A 16,769-nucleotide genomic window follows, 5' to 3' on the forward strand; every position below is an offset into this window, starting at 1 on the left:
TACTGGAATTGTGGGAACAAACTTATTAGTATTGTTGATTGTGAATTATTATGTGATACATGCTAAGTGCTAAATGCTATAATCATGTATCCAATTGTATATTTGTATGACTGTGGAATATGATAATTGTCTGCTTGTTCTTGGACCGTAAGGCGGTAAGAGGTTTAGTTATTACTACCTGACGGGTCATATTGATCATTGTTTCAGCAAGGTATAAGCTAATAAGAATGAATCCAGGGCAGACAGATATGTCAACTGGCTAGATTGATCAAGGCCGGAATAATAACAATCAGGGTCATGAGAATGACCAAGGACAGATTCCACAGCCAGCTCCTATAAACTGGCAGCAGATAATTAGGGATCTGCAGGCTACAGTGTTGAGACTGGGAGACGAACTTCATCTCTTGAGACAACAGCAAGCACCTTCAATGGCCAGTGTATTAGAGGCACCTCCTGTGTCGGTGCCAGCAGCTGAGCAGCTACCTGAGGTTGGTAATAAATGGGAGCCTCTCTATGAAAGGTTCAGGAAGCAACAACCTTCGATTTTTTAAGGAAGTGCAGATCCTGCCAAGGCAGAGCAGTGGATGAGTATGATTACCACCATCCTGGATATCATGAGGGTGACTAGTAATGAGAGGGTGGCCTATGACACTTATATGTTTCGAGAGGATGCCCGAATTTGGTGGGAGGTTATTACCCAGACCAGAAATGTTAATGCCCTGAGTTGGGAAGAGTTTCAGACTCTGTTTAACGAGAAATACTACAATGATGCTATCAGGGCAGCAAAGACTGAGGAGTTCATCAGGCTACTTCAGGGAGGTTTGTCAATCACGGAGTATGCCTTGAAATTTGATCGTTTGGAAAACTTTTCCATGGAACTGGTGCCCACTGATGGGACCAGAAGAGAGAGATTTCTTCAGGGGCTATAGCTCAGATTAGCCCGTGATGTACATATTACCACTATGGCAGGGGTTACTACCTATGCACAGGTGGTTGAGAAGGCACTCACAGCTGAGAATGCAGAGAACAAGATCTGGCGAGGCAGTGCAGCCAAAATGGAGTTCAGGAGGACAGGCCCTCCATTTGTGGGTTCTGGTAGGGGTGGAGGCCCCAGTGATCAGAAGAGGAAGGTTCCTGACACTTTCCCAGTTCCAGGTCCTGATAGGCGACCCCGTGGTGTTTCAATGGGTCGTTCAGGTGGTAATGAAACCTGGAAGTCTTATCCTGAATGCCCTAGAGGCAAGCGGCGTCATTTGGGAGAGTGTAGGGCAAAGGCCTGCTTCTCATGTGGAGCAGTGGGTCATCTTAGAAAGGATTTCCCTAACGCAAGAAAAGAAGAACCCAGAAAAGCAGACAGCTCGGCCCCAGCTCGAGTGTTCACATTGACACAAGAAGAAGCTAAGGCTTCTCCCTCAGTATTTATAGGTCAGCTTCTTAGTGCTGGAATCCCTTATAATGTTTTGATTGATTCTAGTGCTACACATTCTTTTATTGCTAGTAGTATTATTGATAGACTGTGTAGACCTTGTGATTTTTATGCTGTGGGGTTTGGAATTTTGTTACCCACTGGGGAATTAGTGGTATCCAAGAGATGGATCAGATCTTTGCCAGTGACAGTGGAGGGCAGAGAGTTATCAGTGGATTTGATAGAGTTGGTTATGATTGACTTCGACATGATATTGGGTATGGATTGGTTGGCAAAGTATGGGGCAACCATTGATTGTAGAAGGAATATGGTCACCTTTGAGCCTGAAGTTTAGGATCCTTTTGTGTTTGTTGGTACTATGCATGGACCTCGCATACCTATGATTTCTGTTTTGAGGGCTAAAGATCTTATGCAAGGAAGTTTCATTGGATTCTTGGCCAGTGTGGTTGATACCACTCAGGTCATGCCAGTGAGACCAAAAGAGACCAGACTTGTTTGTGAATTCCTGGACGTGTTTCCATAGGATTTGTCAGGGTTGCCACCGCACTGAGAAATTGAATTTGTGATAGAACTGGCACCAGGGATGGAGCAAGTGTCTAGAGCATCTTACAGAATGGCCACAGTTGAGTTGAAAGAATTAAAGGTACAGTTTCAAGAACTGTTGGATTTGGGTTTTATCAGACCTGGTTTCTCACCTTGGGGTGCGCCAGTTCTGTTTGTAAAGAAGAAGGATGGTTTTCTGAGGATGTGTATTGATTATAGCGAACTAAATAAGCTAATAATCAAGAACAAGTATCCTTTGCCAAGGATAGATGATATGTTCGATCATTTGCAAGGTAAGAAGGTATTTTCAAAGATTGACCTTCGTTCTGGTTATCATCAGTTGAGGGTCAAGGAGGGAGACATACCGAAGACTGCTTTTCGTACCAGGTATGGGCATTATGAGTTCTTAGTTATGTCATTTGGATTGACTAATGCCCCAGCTACTTTTATGGATATGATTAATAGAGTGTTCAAGGATTATTTGGACCAGTTTGTGATCGTCTTCATCGATGATATTTTGGTATATTCTCAGTCTGAGTCTGAGCATGAGCAGCATCTGAGGTTGGTTCTATAGAGAATGAGGGAACACAGATTGTTTGCAAAGTTCAAGACATGTGAGTTCTGGTTATCTCAGGTATCCTTTCTTGGGAACATTGTCAGTAAGGAGGGGATTAAGGTAGATCCAGCAAAGATTGAAGTGGTCAGAGATTGGCCAAGGAAAAAAAATGCTTCCGAGGTTAGAAGATTCCTTGGATTGGCAGGTTATTATAGCCATTTTGTGGAAGGGTTCTCAAAGATTGCTACTTCATTGACTGAGCTGACATGCAAGAGCCAGAAATTTGTGTGGTCAAATAAATGTGAGAACAACTTCCAGGAACTGAAGCAGAGATTGATTACAGCTCCGATTCTGAGTCTTCTGACAGATCAGGAGAAGTTTGTGATTTATTGTGATGCTTCTCATCAGGGTTTAGGCTGTGTTCTGATGCAATCAGAGAAGGTAATTGCTTATGCTTCTCGTCAGTTGGAGTATGAAAAGAGATATCCCACTCATGATTTAGAGTTGACGGCTGTGGTCTTTGCTTTAAAGATATGGAGGCATTATCTTTATGGAGAGAAGTGTGAGATCTATACAGACCACAAGAGCCTGAAATACTTATTCACTCAGAAAGACTTCAATATGAAACAAAGGTGTTGGTTGGAGTTGGTAAAAGATTATGATTGTGAGATTTTGTATCATCTAGGAAAAGCCAATGTGGTAGTTGATGCTCTAAGCCGGAAGGGTCCGGGACAGATTTATGGTGCGAGGTTGATAGCCAGAGAGTTAGCAGATGATATGACCAGAGTTGGAATAAAGTTGCTAGTGGGCTAGTTGGCTAATATCTCGCTACAGTCTACACTGTTGGAAAGAATCAAGGAGGGTCAATTGAGTAATCCACAACTGATCAAGATCAGAGAGGATGTTTTGGATGGAGCATCAAGAGATTATACAGTGTCTGAGTTAGGCTTGTTGAGATACAAGGGGGGAATATGTGTTTCGTTAGACACTGCTTTGAGACGAGATATTCTGGATGAATCTCATACTAAACCTTACTCTTTGCATCGAGGCACCACAAAGATGTATCAGGATGTTGGATCATTGTATTGGTGGCCGGGGATGAAGAGAGATGTAGTGAAGTATGTGGCTAAGTGCTTGACATGTCAATAGGTCAAGGCTGAGCATTAGAGGCCGGTAGGGTTATTGCATCCTCTGGATATCCCATAGTTGAAGTGGGAGGACATCATGATGGATTTCGTGGTGGGCTTACCCAGGACTGTTGGTCAGCATGATTCTATTTGGGTGATAGTGGACCGCTACACCAAGTCAGCTCACTTCTTGCCAGTGAGGACTACTTATACAGTTGATCAGTATGCAGATCTCTATGTGAGAGAGATCGTGCACCTCCATGGAGCACCGAGGTCGATCGTGTCAGATCAAGACCCCACTTTTACTTCCAAGTTCTGGGGGAGTTTACAGAAAGCCATGGGAACACAGTTGAAGTTCAGTACTACTTATCATCCTCAGATAGATAGGCAATCTGAGAGGACGATCCAGATATTGGAAGACATGCTTCGAGTATGTGTGCTGGACTTTAGTGGATTCTGGAGTAAGTATCTACCTTTGATATAATTTTCCTACAACAACAGTTATCAGTCTACCATTGGAGTTGCACCTTATGAGATGTTGTATGGTAGGAAGTGCAGATCTCCCATTCATTGGGATGAGACAGGTGAAAGGAGGTACTTGGGTCCTGAGGCAGTTCAGAGGACCAGTGAGGCCATTGAGAAGATTAGAGCATGGATGCTCGCTTCTCAAAGTAGGCAGAAGAGCTATGCAGATCCCAAGCACAGGAACGTGGAGTTCTAAGTGGGAGACTATGTCTTCCTTAGAGTCTCGCCATGGAAAAGGGTGAGAAGGTTTGGGAAGAAGAGCAAGCTGACCCCTAGGTTTGTAGGTCCATTTGAGATCCTGGAGAGGATTGGTCAGGTGGCTTACAGATTGGCTTTGCCACCGGCATTGTCAGCCGTGCATAATGTATTTCACGTTTCAGCTCTTTGGAGGTATGTATCTGATGTGAATCATATTTTAAGTTATGAAGATCTGGAGCTTGAGGTAGATCTCTCCTTTGAGGAGCAGCCAGTCCTGATACTTGACAGAACGGATAAGGTCCTCAGGAATAAGACGATACCTTTGGTTAAGGTATTGTGGAGGAACAACAAGGTCGAGGAAGCAACCTGGAAGCTGGAGTCAAATATGCAGAGTCAGTATCCCGAGCTGTTCAGGTAAATTTCGAGGACGAAATTTCTGTAAGGAGAGGATAGGTGTACTGCCCCAAAATCCCTAATGCGGTTTAATGGCTGGATTAGTAGGCCGGGAGGGCCCTAACTATTTAATTATGCCATTAGCTGATAATATGCATGTTTATGTGAATTATATTATAATATGATGTTATATGCATGCATGTGGGTCCACATTTGATTATTAGGGTGTTTTGGTAATTTGGCCTATTGGTGTATATTGTGAATTATGGATGAGATCTCATTATTATGGAGATATATTTGAGCTATTCGGCATGAGACAGTCTTATATTATTAATTAGCGGCTTTGTCATAACGGGGTCTTTTATTGGGATATTGAGTAATGAGAATGTTACTTGATGATAAATTTAGAGTTATTGAGATCAAGAGAAAATTCTGGAAGTTTTGGCTATAATGTCCACGGGGGTGTTTTCGGGACCCCGAGCACTAGGTTTTATTTGAGGTTACTTAGGCTTGAAGTAGCTTGTTAGATAGAATCGTACGTTAGAAAAAACACTTTCTCTCTTCCCGTTAGTTCATTTTACCGTTCGAGGCATTTTCGAAGAAATCTTGAGTTCTAAGAGTCGAAATCAAGCTAGGATCGAGGCATAGCGATCCTAGGAAAGATTAGAAGCTTCTTGACCGAAGGATTTGACAAGAAACAACCTAATCAAAGGTAATCTAAGTTTTAAGTTTTGAGTTTTTAGAGTTTCTAAGCGTTGAATTGGATTTTGTGAATCGTTGAGCTTTTGGTTCGTTTGAGCCTCGGGATTTGATGGTTTTGGATCATTGGGAAGTTTGGGAACTTTGATTTTTGGATTTGGAAGTGTTTAGGTGTGTTTTTTGGAAGGTTTAGGATGGGAGCAATTGAGTTCTTGGCTGGTTCTAGGTGGGGGTCACGACCCTGTTCTTGGGCGCTGCGACCCAAGCTCGAAGAAGCAGCTAGAGGCATTTGGGCGTGCTGGGCACCGCGGCCCTGAGTAAGGGGCACCGCGGCCCTTGCTCCTGGTGTGGCTGTTAGCCGCGGCTCAAGCTTCTAGGGCCGCAACTCTTGGGTAGTTTTGATCTCGTTTGAGTGTTTTGACCTCGGGAACTTGGTTTTAGGCCTTGGGATTGTTCCTACTACCCTGATTAGTGGGGATTGATGTCTCGGAGGTTAGAACTTGGTTCGGGAACCTTTATTGTTCATTTTATTGATGGTGTCCCATATTTGGTTATGACTAGGTGATCGCTAAAGGACTAAAAGTCAGATTGTTCTCAAGGGTCGTTCTTTTATTCATTCTCGCTCGAATCACAGGTAAGAAAATTGCACCCTGTGTATATGACATGCATGATTGTTGTTGAGGCATGTTGATTGATAAATGTGGACATTGATTGCATATTAAATGCTTAGCAGAGCTTGCTTACTTGTGTATGGCACTGATTAGTCAGGGACGGCACTGGTCGTATATTATTAACCTGTGAGTCAGAAACAGCATAAGCGTCCTAAACGCAGGGCTGATTAGTGACTTTTGCGACTGTCACTCATCTGTTTAGGACTGAAAGTCCTAAATGATGATTTTGATCATTGTTGATACTATATTCATGTTATATTTTGTTTTCTTGTTGGGCATTGGCTCATGGATGCTATGTGTGCAGGTAAAGGAAAATAAAAGCTCACCCAACCTTGAGTGGAGAGCTTAGGTGGTGTTGTGTACATATGCGGCCGCTTGACCACCACGGCCAAGGAGTTCTCAAAGGAACTAGGGGGTTTACCCAATTTTTGCCACTTAGGTCGGCGGGTTGTAAATTTAAACAGTAATGACCATTTTGAGTTGTAAATAACTTGTAAACGTTTTTTATGGACCCATGAACAACTTTATGTTCTAAATAAAATATATCATTTCCATTTGATTGGTTTTCCACCTTAGCCTGTTAACAATACCTAGAAGCATGTTTTTAACCAAAGAACTCGGGTAGCGAGTTAAATTTCTGGTTCACCGTTCATCGTAACTATTCTAGGGTAACCAGGGTGTTACAACATAGCACCCATGAGCCAAAGCCCAGCAAGAAAACACAATGACGCATGAATATAATATCAATAATGATCATAATAATCATTAAGGACTTCTAGTCCAAAATAAAGGAGTGATAGTTGAAAAGTCACTAAGGTGGGTTCCATTCCTTTTAGCCATGTGACGATAGGGTCACCTGGGCTTTACAAATAAGTGATCCTTTCACTAGCTTATCAAGATAGGTGCTCGATGAATTAGTCACCGATATAACCTACCACATGACCATAGGGTCATATCCATGGGATTCTGCTCCCTAGTCACGTGACAAACAATCACCTAGGCCTTAGGCCCTGGCTCTGAGTAACTAGTCCTAGACTAGTCAAGTGTTTTAGGTTTCTTCAACCTTAGGGTCGGTCCAGCATTAATACCCCATATGAGTCATTCAACACTGATATCGATTAGATCTAATCTTTTATCGGCCCTGCGTTCAGGACGCTTATGTCGTTCCTAACTTTTAAGTCAGTAATACACAACCAATGTCGATTTTCAATAGTCAGTAACATACACAAGTAAATAACCTCTGCTAGCATTTAATATGAAATCCATGTCCATACTTAACAACCAACATGCCTCTATAACAATCACGCATGTCATATACGCAGGGTGCAGTTTTCTTACCTCTGGTACGAGCGAGAAATAGAACAAGAACAACTCCTGAGAACAATCGACCTTTTGATTCCTTAGCGGTTACCTAATCATAACCAATTATAACATTTATTAATGAGAATCAACAATGAAAGGGTCTTGACCTAAACCCCACTCTCTGAACCTCGAAACGTACCCACACGGTGAGTAGATTCGATCCCGGGCCTTAAGGACTGAAACCCCGAGCCAAAAACCCTTAAAAACACTCAAAATGGGATTCTGAAGGAACAGAGTAGCGCTACAGCGCGACTCACTAGCGCCCCAGCGCTATTCTCAAGCCCCAAACCGCCCAAGACCACCCTAGGTAGCGCTATAGCGCCCCCTTGTGGGCGTTGTAGCGCTACACCAAGCCAAATCCACCCCTGAAACCTCTTCCTTCGACTCCTTCAATTCTAACTCGATTCCAATGCTTCCAAACCTCATTTTTGGTGCCAAGTGAACTCAAAAACCATCCCCACAAGCCCTAAGCATCACAACCACAAGAACCCTAGCCAAAAACTCCCAAAAAAACCAATCATCCAACCTAGAAATCTCAACTGAAAACCAAAGCTAAAACAGAGCAAACCATGAATTTTAATGGCTAGAAATTTACTTCAAGCTCAGATTATGATGCTCTTCAATGGTTGAACACACTCCCAAGCTCTCAAGACTTACTTCCCAAGCTTGAATCCTCAAGTTAGGCTAAAAAATCCAAAGAGAAAATGAGAGAAAACAGGTACGGGAGAAGGCTGTGCTTTGTTTTCCCCCTCCTTCTACAGCCTTCAATGGCTTAAATCTATCCTAGGGGTGAAAAGACCAAAATACCCTTAGGTCAAATAAGGATTTCTAAAGGCTCCCAAGGGCAAAATTGACATTTTCCACCTATTTCGTTAATATAATTAACGCTCTCCAATTCTCGTTATTCTCGATATTCTCAAACACCAATAATTCATATCATGTTACCATTTGATTCCCGGCAACGCTCTAATCATTAAAATCACCCCAGGACTCACCCCGAGCACCGAGCTTAAACTTATTATGATTAAACTGCTAATTAATATTCAAAGACCGTCTCATACCGAATAGCTCGAACAAATCCACATTATAATGTGGTCTCAACAATATGTCACCAACATGCATACAAATATACAATTACGCCCTCAACAAGCCAAATTACCAAAAACACCCCTAAAATGAAATGTGGACCCACATGCATGCATTTAATATCATATTATAATAAAATTCACATGAACATGAACATGCATATAATCATTTAATGGCATATTTATACAATTATGGCCCTCCCGACCTACTAGTCCAGCCATTAAACCGCATTAGGGATTTCGGCGCATTACAACTATCTCCTCCTTACAGAAATTTCATCCTCGAAATTTACCTGAACAGCTTGGGATATTGATTCTGCATATCTGACTCCAGCTCCCAGGTCGCTTCCTCGACCTTGATGTTCCTCCACAATACCTTAACCAAAGGTATCATCTTATCCCTGAGAACCTTATCCTTTCTGTCAAGTATCTGGACTGGCTGCTCTTCAAAGGAGATGTCTACCTCAAGCTCAAGAGCTTTATAGCTCAAAATATGAGTCACATCATATACATACCTCTGAAGAGCTGAAACATGAAACACATAATGCACGGCTGACAATGCCAGTGGCAAGGCCAACCTATAAGCCACCTTACCAATCCTCTCCAGGATCTCAAATGGACCTACATACCTAGGGCTCAGCTTGCCCTTCTTCCCAAACCTTCTAACCTCTTTCCATGGCGAGACTCTAAGGAAGGCATAGTCTCCCACTTGGAACTCCACGTTCTTGCGCTTGGGATCTACATAACTTTTATGCCTACTTTGAGAAGCGAGCATCCGAGCTCTAATCTTTTCAATAGCTTTACTGGTCCTCTGAACTGCCTCAGGACCTAAGTATCTCCTTTCACCTGTCTCATCCCAATGAATGGGAGATCTGCACTTCTTACCATACAGCATCTCATAAGGTGCAACTCCAATAGTAGACTGATAACTGTTGTTGTCGGAAAATTATATCAAAGTTAGATACTTATTCCAAGATCCACCAAAGTCCAGCACACATGCATGCAGCATGTCTTCTAATATCTGGATCTTCCTCTCAGATTTCCCATCTGTCTGAGGATGATAATCAGTACTGAACTTCAATTGCGTTCCCATGGCTTTCTGTAAACTCCCCTAGAACTTGGAAGTAAAGGTGGGGTTCCGATCAGACATGATCGCCCTTGGTGCTCCATGAAGGCGCACGATCTCTCTCACATAGAGATCTGCATACTGATCAACTGTATAAGTAGTCCTCACTGGCAAGAAGTGAGCTAACTTGGTGTAGCGATCCACTATCACCGAAATAGAATCATGCTGACCAACAGTCCTGGGTAAGCCCACCACGAAATCAATCGTGATGTCCTCCCACTTCCACTCTGGGATATCCAGAGGCTGCAATAACCCTATCGGCCTTTGATGCTCAGCCTTGACCTGTTGACATGTCAAGTACTTAGCCACATACTCTACTACATCTCTCTTCATCGCCGGACACCAATACAATGATCTTACATCCTGATACATCTTCGTGGTGCCTGGATGCAAAGAATAAGGTGTAGTATGAGATTCATCCAGAATCTCTCGCCTCAATGCAGTGTCTAACGGAACACATATCCGCCCCTTGTTTCTCAACAAGCCTAAATCAGACATTGTATAATCTCTGGATGCTCCATCCAAAACATCCTCTCTGATCTTGATCATCTACGGATCAGCCAACTGGCCCACCTTGATTCTCTCCAACAGTGTAGACTGTAGCGTAATATTAGCCAACTGGCCCACCATCAACTCTATACCAGCTCTAGTCATATCATCTGCTAACTCTCTGGCTATCAGCCTCGCATTATGAATCTGCCTGGACCCTTTCGGCTTAAAGCATCCGCTACCATGTTGGCTTTTCCTGAATGATACAAAATCTCACAATCATAATCTTTTACTAACTCCAGCCAACGCCTTTGTCTCATATTAGAATCATTCTGAGTGAAGAAGTATTTCAGGCTCTTGTGGTTTGTATAGATCTCACACTTTTCTCCATAACGATAATGCCTCCATATCTTTAAAGCAAAGACCACAGCTGCCAACTCCAAATCATGAGTGAAATATCTCTTTTCATACTCCTTCAACTAATGAGAGGCATAAGCAATTACCTTCTCTGACTGCATCAGAACACAACCCAAAACCTGATGAGAAGCATCACAATAAATCACAAATTTCTTCTGATCTGTCAGGAGACTCAGAATCGGAGCTGTAATCAATCTCTGCTTCAGTTCCTGGAAGTTGTTCTCACATTTATCTGACCACACAAATTTCAGACTCTTGCGTGTCAGCTTAGTCAATGCAGTAGCAATCTTTGAGAACCCTTCCACGAAACGCCTATAATAACCTGCCAATCTCAGGAAACTTCTAACCTCAAAAGCATTCTTTGGCATTGACCAATCTTTGACCACCTCAATCTTCACTGTATCTACTTTAATCCCATCCTTATTGACAATGTGCCCAAGAAAGGATACCTGAGATAACCAGAACTCACATTTCTTGAACTTTGCAAACAATTTGTGTTCCCACAGTCTCTGAAGAACTAACCTTAGATGCTGCTCATGCTCTGGCTCAGAATGAGATTATACTAGGATATCATCGATGAAGACGATCACAAACTGGTCCAGATAATCTTTGAACACTCGGTTCATCAAATCCATAAAAGCAGCAGGGGCATTAGTCAATCCAAAAGACATGACTAAGAACTCACAATGCCCATACCTGGTACGAAAAGCAGTCTTTGGTATATCTCCCTCCTTGACCCTCAACTGATGATAACCAGAACGAAGTGGTCGATCTTTGAGAATACCTTCTTACCTTGCAACTGATCAAATAGATCATCTATCCTTGGCAAAGGATACTTATTCTTAATTGTCAGCTTATTCAGTTCTCTATAATCAATACACATCCTCAGAGAACTATCCTTCTTTTTCACAAACAGAACTGGCGCACCCTAAGGTGAGAAACTAGGTCTGATAAAACCCAAATTCAACAGCTCTTGCAACTGTACCTTTAGTTCCTTTAACTCAGCTGGGGCCATTCTGTAAGGTGCTCTAGACACTGGATCTGTCTCTGGTGCCAGTTCTATCACAAACTCTATTTCTCTGTGCGGTGGCAACCCTGGCAAATCTTTTGGAAACACATCCAAAAATTCACAAACAAGTCTGGTCTCTTCTGGTCTCACTGACATGACCTGAGTGGTATCAACCACACTGTCCAAGAATCCAATGCAACCTCCTTGCAATAGATCCCTAGCCCTCAAAACAGAAATCATAGGTAGACGAGATCCATGCACAGTGCCAAAAAACACAAAAGGATCCTCACCTTCAGGCTCAAATGTGACCATCTTCCTTCTGCAATCAATAGTTACCCCATACTTTGCCAACCAATCCATACCCAATATCATGTCGATGTCAATTATAACTAACTCTATCAAATCCACTGACAACTCTCTGCCCTCCACTATCACTGGCAAAGATCTGACCCATCTCCTGGATACCACTAACTCCCCAGTGGGTAACAAAGTTCCAAACCCCACAGCATAAAAATCACAGGGTATCCACAGTTTATCAATAATACTACTAGCAACAAAAGAATGTGTAGCACCAGAATCAATCAAAACATTATAAGGGGTTCCAGCACTAAGAAGCTGACCTATAACTACTGAGGGAGAAGCCTAAGCTTCTGCTTGTGTCAATGCGAACACTCGAGCTATGGCCGAGCTGTCCGCTTTTCTGGGTTCTTCTTTTCTAGCCTTAGGGCATTCCTTCTTAAGATGACCCACTACTCCACATAAGAAGCAGGCCATTGCCCTACACTATCCCAAATGACACCTCTTGCATCTAGGGCATTCAGGATAAGACTTCCAGGCTTCATTACCACCTGGAAGACCCATTGAAATTCCACCGGGCTGCTTATCAGGACCTGGAACTGGGAAGGTGTCAGGAACCTTCCTCTTCTGATCACTGGGGCCTACACCCCTACCAGAACCCACAAATGGAGGACCTGTCCTCCTGAACTCCTTTTTGGCTGCACCGTCTCACCAAATCTTGTTCTCTGCACTCTCAACTGTGAATGCCTTCTCAACCACCTGTGCATAGGTAGTAACCCCAGCCACAGTGGTAATACGGACATCATGGGCTAATCTGGGTTGTAGCCCCTGAAGAAATCTCTCCCTCCTGGTTCCATGAGTGGGCACCAGCTCCATGGCAAATTTTTCCAAACGATCAAACTTCAAGGCATACTCAGTGACTAACAAATCTCCCTGAAATAGCCTGATGAACTCCTCAGCCTTTGCCGCCCTGATGGCATCATTGTAATATTTCTCGTTGAACAGAGTCTAAAACTCTTCCCAACTCAGGGCATTAACATTTCTGGTCTGGGTAATAACCTCCCACCAAATTTGGGAATCCTCCCGAAACATATAAGTGGCACAAGCCACCCTCTCATTACCAGTCACCCTCATGAAGTCTAGGATGGTGGTAATCATACTCATTCATTGCTCTACCTTGGTAGCATCTGCACTGCCTTCAAAAACTGGAGGTTGCTGCTTCCTGAACCTTTCATAGAGAGGCTCCCATTTATTACCAACCTCAGGCAGCTGCTCTACTGCTGGCACCGACACAGGAGGTGCCTCTGATACACTAGCCACTGTAGGTTCTTGATGTTGTCTCAGGAGATGAAGTTCTTCTCCCTGTCTCAACACCGTAGCCTGCAAATCATTAAACAACTACTACCAGTTTGCAGGAGTTGGTTGTGGAATCTGTCCTTGGTCATTCTCTTGACCCTGATTATTATTATTCTGGCCTTGATCACTCTGGCCAACTGAAGTATCTGTCTGCCCTGGATTCATTCTTATCACTTATACCTTGCTGAAACAATAGTCAATACGGCCAGTCATGTAGTAATAACTAAACCTCTTGCCGCCTTACAGTCCAAGAACAAACAGATAGTTATCATATTCCACAGTCATACAAATATACAAAGAGATGCATGATTATAGCATTTAGCACTCAACATGTATCACATAATAACTCACAATCAACAATACTTAGCACACGGTTGCTGAGAATGTATTATTCAGGGCACAGGTTTAGCATGGTGTCTCATGTATACAGGTAAAGCATTTATACTATATTTAATCAGTTATACATATAACTACATAAATAGTTACCAAACCATGAGTCGAGCTTGTCTTCAGTGGTGAGTGTACATGCCCAGCCAGTCTCCAGGAACCCTGACCTTGGCACGCTCTGATACCAAGTCGTAACGCCCTGGTTACCCCAGAACAGTTACGGTGAACGATGAACCGTGAATTTAACTCGCTACCTGAGTTCTTTGGTTAAAAATGTGCTTCTAGGTATTATTAACAGGCTAAGGTGGAAAACCAATAAAAAAGGAAGGATATATTTTATTTAAAATATAAAGCTGTTCATGGGCCCATCAAAACATTTACAACTCAAAATGGTCATTACTGTTTAAATTTACAACTTGCCGACCTAAGCGACAAAAATAGGGTAAACCCCCTAGTTCCTCTGAGAACTCCTTGGCCATGGTGGTCAAGCGGCCGCATATGTACACAACACCACCTAAGCTCTCCACTCAAGGTTGGGTGAGCTTTTATTTCCCTTTACCTGCACCACATAACACCCATGAGCCAAAGCCCAACAAGAAAATACAATGACGCATGAATATAATATCAACAATGATCATAATAATCATTCAGGACTTTCACTCCAAAATAAAGGAGTGACAGTTGAAAAGTCACTAAGGTGGGTTCCATTCCCTTTAGCCATGTCATGATAAGGTCTCCTGGGCTTTACAAATAAGTGATCCTTTCACTAGCTTATCAAGATAGGTGCTCGATGAATCAGTCACCGATATAACCTACCACATGACCATAGGGTCATAACCATGGGATTTCGCTCCCTAGCCACGTGACAAACTGTCACCTAGGCCTTAAGCCCTGGCTCTGAGTAACTAGTCCTAGACTAGTCAAGTGTTTTAGGTTTCTTCGACCTTAGGGTTGGTCCAGCATTAATACCCCATATGAGTCATTCAACGCTGATATCGATTAGATCTAATCTTTTATCGGCCCTGCGTTCAGGACGCTTATGTCGTTCCTGACTCTTAGGTCAGTAATACACAACCAATGTCGATTTCGAATAGTCAATAACATACACAAGTAAATAACCTCTGCTAGCATTTAATATGAAATCCATGTCCACACTTAACAACCAACATGCCTCTATAACAATCACGCATGTCATATACGCAGGGTGCAGTCTTCTTACCTCTGGTACGAGCAAGAAATAGAACAAGAACAACTCCTGAGAACAATCGACCTTTTGATTCCTTAGCGGTTACCTAATCATAAGAAATTATAACCTTTATTAATGAGAATCAACAATGAAAGGGTCTTGACCTAAACCCCACTCTCTGGACCTCGAAACATACCCACACGGTGAGTAGATTCGATCCCGGGCCTTAAGGACTGAAACCCCGAGCCAAAAACCCTTAAAAAAACTCAAAATGGGATTCTGAAGGAATAGAGTAGCACTACAATGCTACTCACTAGCACCCCAGTGTTATTCTCATAACCCCAAACCACCCAAGACAACCCTGGGTAGCGCTATAGCGCCCCCTTGTGGGTGCTGTAGCGTTACACCCAGCCAGATCCACCCTTGAAACCTCTTCCTTCGACTCCTTCAATTCCAAATCGATTACAATGCTTCTAAACGTCATTTTTGGTGCCAGGTGAACCCAAAAACCATCCCCACAAGCCCTAAGCATCACAACCACAAGAACCCTAGCCAAAAACTCCCAACAAAACCAATCATCCAACCTAGAAATCTCAACTGAAAACCAAAGCTAAAACAGAGCAAACCAGGAATTTTAATGGCTAGAAACTTACCTCAAGCTCAAATTATGATGCTCTTCAATGGTTGAACACACTCCCAAGCTCTCAAGACTTACTTCCCAAGCTTGAATCCTCAAGTTAGGCTCAAAAATCCAAAGAGAAAATGAGAGAAAACAGGTACGGGAGAAGGCAATTCAATGCTCTATTTTTCCCCTCCTTCTACAGCCTTCAATGGCTTAAATCTATCCTAGGGGTGAAAAGACCAAAATACCCCTAGGTCAAATAAGGATTTCTAAAGGCTCCCAAGGGCAAAATTGACATTTTCCACCTATTTCGTTAATCATAATTAACACTCTCTAATTCCCGCTATTCTCGATATTCTCAAACACCAATAATTCATATCCCGTTACCCTTTGATTCCCGGCAACACTCTAATCATTAAAATCACCCCGGGACTCACCTCGAGCCCCGAGCTTAAACTTATTATGACTAAACCGTTAATTAATATTCAAAGACCGTCTCATACCAAATAGCTCAAACAAATCCACATTATAATGTGGTCTCAACAATATGTCACCAACATGCATACAAATATACAATTACGCCCTCAACGAGCCAAATTACCAAAACACCCCTGAAATGAAATGTGGACCCATATGCATGCATTTAACATCATATTATAATATAATTCACATGAACATGCATATAATCATTTAATGGCATAATTAAACAATTATGGCCCTCCCGGCCTACTAATCCAGCCATTAAACTGTTAGGAACGAGTTTCCTAATACGCAGCGGAATGGTGGTGTGGTTGGCCCAGTGTTCAACAAAATTTTTGTAACATATTTAAACTACCTTTAAATATGTGGATCCATTAATATACATACATTAATCAAAGACAAGATAAGGATAGAATTCATACCTCTTGAAGCCTATCAAGTATCCTTGCTATCTTTTCGTATTTAGAACGATCTTCCTATCCAAGCCGCTCCCACTTACTCACACCAAGATCTTCCAAAGCGTTCTCTACACCTCAAGAAATGTGTGGGCACTTAGAGAATGAAGGATAGTTTATTTGTGATTCTACTTGATGTACTCAACACATGAGATCAAGAGAATAGGCATGAGAATTGGTTCTTTTTTTTCAGGGAGAGAAAACTATCGTTCTATTTTTCACAGAGTGAATGTTCAGAGTTGTCTCACACACATATCTGAATATTTTTCTGATTAGTCATACTTAAAAGAAAATATTCAAATTTTAAAAAATAAATCTGTAACCATTTTACAATTTACTTTTTAATTAATTAATTATTCT

The sequence above is a fragment of the Humulus lupulus genome, chromosome 8 (assembly GCF_963169125.1).
Source record: "Humulus lupulus chromosome 8, drHumLupu1.1, whole genome shotgun sequence".
Classification (NCBI taxonomy): Eukaryota; Viridiplantae; Streptophyta; class Magnoliopsida; order Rosales; family Cannabaceae; genus Humulus; species Humulus lupulus.